The sequence below is a fragment of the Pogonomyrmex barbatus genome, unplaced genomic scaffold (assembly GCF_055798465.1).
Source record: "Pogonomyrmex barbatus isolate J1 unplaced genomic scaffold, ASM5579846v1 scaffold4, whole genome shotgun sequence".
NCBI lineage: Eukaryota > Metazoa > Arthropoda > Insecta > Hymenoptera > Formicidae > Pogonomyrmex > Pogonomyrmex barbatus.
Window position 1 is genome coordinate 17,501 of NW_028297138.1, and position 5,000 is coordinate 22,500.

The 5,000-nt window shown below is 59.3% G+C and overlaps 1 non-coding gene and 1 pseudogene across 1 annotated transcript in view; both read left to right on the forward strand.

Moving 5' to 3' along the window:
- The window catches only part of LOC148935530 (5.8S ribosomal RNA), a 155-nt gene extending 121 nt beyond the window's left edge, over positions 1-34 (forward strand). The window contains exon 1 of the ribosomal RNA XR_016140278.1: positions 1-34. This exon is cut by the window's left edge and continues 121 nt beyond it. This is a non-coding gene — a ribosomal RNA (5.8S ribosomal RNA).
- A 652-nt stretch (positions 35-686) lies between these two features.
- Positions 687-5,000, forward strand: part of LOC148935531 (large subunit ribosomal RNA) — an 8,314-nt pseudogene continuing 4,000 nt past the window's right edge.

The following is a 5,000-nucleotide window of genomic DNA, read 5'->3' on the forward strand; positions in this document are numbered from 1 at the left end:
ATACAATTCCCGGACCACGCCTGGCTGAGGGTCGTTTTAGTACCCAGAGACTGCTTGCGCCCGCGTTCGCGCGCTTCGCCTCGCGTCGCCGACGACGGCGACCGGGCGACGGCAGCGCGCACCGGCGTACGAGCGATCGTTGGACGTTCGCCCCGTGCCGCGCGAAAGCCAGCGGTGAGAGGAGAGACAGCAGCGGGAAGCCCTTGCGCGCCACGCGTAAGGCCGCCAGTCCCGCCGGGCTCTTCCGCCGCGCGCACGCCGGCTGGGCGTCGTCCGAAATGACATTGATACGTGACGAAGGCTGACCGGGGCGCCGAGCGACCGGGCGCGAGAATAGAGGAGAGAAATAGAGGAGACTCTCGCGAGACGTGTACGCGGGTAGAGGAGGATCCGACGGAGAGAGGCGCCCTTCCGCGAGAGCGGAACCGGGCACTCCCTACGTTGTCGCAGGCCTCCCCCCGCGTCGCGCGCGGAGATCCGATTCTCTTAACCTTAACGCTCCGCCCGTCTGTCGTTCCCTCCGCGGGGATCGCGAGCCGACCGCGTGTCCGAGTCCACGAAGTTCCTCTCCATATCTCTCTCGAGCGAGAGAGCAGAGACGCGACCTGGGACCGGCACGCTTCGTCGTGTACTCGTGTTACGAACCCCGTCGTCCGCCCGAACTGTCACCCACACACTGACTTTGACGACCTCAGAGCAGGCGAGATTACCCGCTGAATTTAAGCATATTACTAAGCGGAGGAAAAGAAACTAACCAGGATTTCCTTAGTAGCGGCGAGCGAACAGGAAAGAGCCCAGCACCGAATCCCGCGGTTCCGCCGCAGGGAAATGTGGTGTTTGGGAGGGTCCGCTTATCCCGAGGCGTCGCGTCGCGTCCAAGTCCATCTTGAATGGGGCCACTTACCCGCAGAGGGTGCCAGGCCCGTAGCGACCGATGCCCGTCTCGGGAGGATCTCTCCTTAGAGTCGGGTTGCTTGAGAATGCAGCTCTAAGTGGGTGGTAAACTCCATCTAAGGCTAAATACGACCACGAGACCGATAGCGAACAAGTACCGTGAGGGAAAGTTGAAAAGAACTTTGAAGAGAGAGTTCAAGAGTACGTGAAACCGTTCAGGGGTAAACCTAAGAAACCCAAAAGAACGAACGGGGAGATTCATCGTCAGCGACGCTGGCTTCGCGTCGGTGTGCGATGCCCCGCGGGGCCCTCGCGGCTCGCGCGCGGGCACGCCGCCGTGCGCCGATGTCCGGCGTTCGTAGTCGTGCACTTCTCCCCTAGTAGAACGTCGCGACCCGCTGGGTGTCGGTCTACGGCCCGGGTGCGGCGGCTGACGCGTCGCCGGTAAAACGGCACGCGTCAAACCCCCGGTCGCCCGGCCGGCTGCCCGGCGGTACGCGCAAGGTATCAGGCCGCACGCTTCACAAACGAGACGAGTGCGTCGAGGCCGTCGCAAGCGCGCGCCACGGTACACGGAGGCAACGGACCTAGCGCCGTCACCGTGCCTGGCCCGCTGTTGGTCGTACGGTTAACCTTCGACAGGCCTGCCAACGTCCCAATGGGAGTCTCGTGCTCCTGTGCGGGACCGATACCGGTCGGCGACGCTACTGCTTTGGGTACTCTTAGGACCCGTCTTGAAACACGGACCAAGGAGTCTAACATGTACGCGAGTCATTGGGACGAGCGATACCTAAAGGCGTAATGAAAGTGAAGGTCGGCCCTGGTTGTCGACCGAGGGAGGATGGGCCGCGTCGCGACGCGGCTCCGCACTCCCGGGGCGTCTCGTTCTCATCGCGAGAAGAGGCGCACCCAGAGCGTACACGTTGGGACCCGAAAGATGGTGAACTATGCCTGGTCAGGACGAAGTCAGGGGAAACCCTGATGGAGGTCCGTAGCGATTCTGACGTGCAAATCGATCGTAGGAACTGGGTATAGGGGCGAAAGACTAATCGAACCATCTAGTAGCTGGTTCCCTCCGAAGTTTCCCTCAGGATAGCTGGCACTCGGCCGTTCCGCACGGAACGCGCGCGAGTCTCATCTGGTAAAGCGAATGATTAGAGGCCTTGGGGCCGAAACGACCTCAACCTATTCTCAAACTTTAAATGGGTGAGATCTCTGGCTTTCTTGAACTATGAAGCCACGAGCATCTCGGATCAGAGTGCCAAGTGGGCCATTTTTGGTAAGCAGAACTGGCGCTGTGGGATGAACCAAACGCAGAGTTAAGGCGCCCAACTCGACGCTCATGGGACACCATGAAAGGCGTTGGTTGCTTAAGACAGCAGGACGGTGGCCATGGAAGTCGGAATCCGCTAAGGAGTGTGTAACAACTCACCTGCCGAAGCAACTAGCCCTGAAAATGGATGGCGCTGAAGCGTCGAGCCTATACTCTGCCGTCAGCGGCAAGTGGGGCGGCGTCCGTGCGTTGTCGTACGCGCCGCCACGAAGCCCTGACGAGTAGGAGGGTCGCGACGGTGTGCGCAGAAGGGTCTGGGCGCGAGCCTGCCTGGAGCCGCCGTCGGTGCAGATCTTGGTGGTAGTAGCAAATACTCCAGCGAGGCCCTGGAGGACTGACGTGGAGAAGGGTTTCGTGTGAACAGCCGTTGCACACGAGTCAGTCGATCCTAAGCCCTAGGAGAAATCCTATGTCAATGACGGCGTGCGATACTCTAGTGTCCACACACAAAGTGCATACAGAAATACATAATGATATAATGTAGTGCTGAGTGAGAGGCACACGCCCGTCGGGCGAAAGGGAATCCGGTTCCTATTCCGGAACCCGGCAGCGGAACCGCATACAATTCGGGCCCTCGTAAGAGTGTTCGTCGGGGTAACCCAAAATGACCTGGAGACGCCGTCGGGAGATCCGGGAAGAGTTTTCTTTTCTGTATAAGCGTTCGAGTTCCCTGGAAACCTCTAGCAGGGAGATAGGGTTTGGAACGCGAAGAGCACCGCAGTTGCGGCGGTGTCCGGATCTTCCCCTCGGACCTTGAAAATCCAGGAGAGGGCCACGTGGAGGTGTCGCGCCGGTTCGTACCCATATCCGCAGCAGGTCTCCAAGGTGAAGAGCCTCTAGTCGATAGACTAATGTAGGTAAGGGAAGTCGGCAAATTGGATCCGTAACTTCGGAATAAGGATTGGCTCTGAGGAGCGGGGCGTGTCGGGCTTGGTCGGGAAGCGGGTCTGGCTGACGTGCCGGGCCTGGGCGAGGTGAACGCTCGGCGTTCTCGCGCCGGTTCCGGGATCCGAGCTCGGTCCCGTGCCTTGGCCTCCCGCGGATCTTCCTTGCTGCGAGGCTTCCGTGGCGGCGCGAGCCGTCGTGGTCGTCCTCTTCGGCCGCCATTCAACGCTCAGCTCAGAACTGGCACGGACTAGGGGAATCCGACTGTCTAATTAAAACAAAGCATTGCGATGGCCCTCGCGGGTGTTGACGCAATGTGATTTCTGCCCAGTGCTCTGAATGTCAACGTGAAGAAATTCAAGCAAGCGCGGGTAAACGGCGGGAGTAACTATGACTCTCTTAAGCGACACGCCGCGAGCGGACTTGTGTTTGCGAAAGCAACACGCCGCGAGCGGTCTTGTGTTTGCGAAAGCAACACGCCGCGAACGGACTTGCGTATGCGAAAGCCTGGCATATTATAACAGCATAGATAGCAGGTTTGGAGAAATAGTTTGGGATTGTGATGCGAATATAGACCTCTAGCTAGGTCCGTAGCCTCTCACATCCAAGTCACACATCTACCTCTTCGTGGTACTCCTGGGTGCTCTTCGCTTGCGTAGAGTAGCTGAATGGTGTTGTGGCGAGCCGGAGTTAGTGGGCCGACCATCCGCCCCGGCCCGGTCTATATGCGGGAGTAACCAGACTATCCTAGTGGGTTTAGCGGCCTAGGGAGTCAGGCTCTCTCAGTGCTCTTGTTTCCCTTCGGGGCGACTTTGGGCCTGGGGTCGGAGTCGGTTACTTGGACTCGGCATGCGGCATACACAGCCTCTGCCAGTCAAGTCATGCACCCACCACGCCAGTGGTCCCGCTTGAAGTGGTGTCATGGCGATTGTGCGCCCTAAAGGGCTTGCTTGCGAGCCCATGTGCCCAGCCCATGGTAGGTTGTGGGGCCAAGAAAGGGCGGGTTTTCGGGGAGCTCTCGGTTGCCAAGCCGTTTGCATCCCCACACGCAGTTAATAAATGGATAGAGATATAAATGGATCCTCACGCCCGGGTTCTCGGATGGCCCGGGCACTGCGTGTTTGTATGCGAGCGAATGGTGCCCCCGTGAGTGCCGGGGAGTCTAGCGGCGCCGTTAGGCGCACGCCGGACACTGCACCAGCGACTGGATTGGTCACCTTAAGTCGCGACCCGCCTGTGGTCTGTGAGCACTGCGGACGAGAGTTCCGGAACATGCGTGGCCTAGGGGTTCACGTACGGTCAGCTCATCCGGTTGAAGCCAACCGCGCGATCGATGTCGACCGCCAGAAGGCCAGATGGTCTGTGGAGGAGACGCGTCTCATGGCTCGGGCTGAGGCAGCAGCCGCCTCAGCAGGGGGAATTCTCTTCATGAATCAACATCTGCAACAGAGATTCCCTCATAGGACACTCGAAGCCATCAAAGGTAAGCGTCGACAAGAGGCTTATCGAGCGATGGTTAGAGAGTTCTGCCATGATGTCCATCCGCTTGCGGAGGACGATGAGGGCACGGGGACCGGTGAGGCGATGATAGGAGCCGCCGGTGTCCCAACGACCATAGAGACGCTAGTTGATACTGTTGAGCAATCATGTGCACGTCAACCCGTACCTCAGCAAAGCTCTGAGAGACTCCGGGAGCATATCGGCGGACTCATCTCTAAGAATGAGTCGCTCCGGAGTTTCGAGGTTGACACTCTCCTAGGCATAGCGAGAGATGCTCTTGTGGGGGAGGTGGACCTTCATGCCATCGAGAGATGGCTGGAGAGAATCTTCCCGCCGCCGAGTGTGCACCCTCCACGGCGCGAACCGACTAGAGAGCGCAAGCATCCTA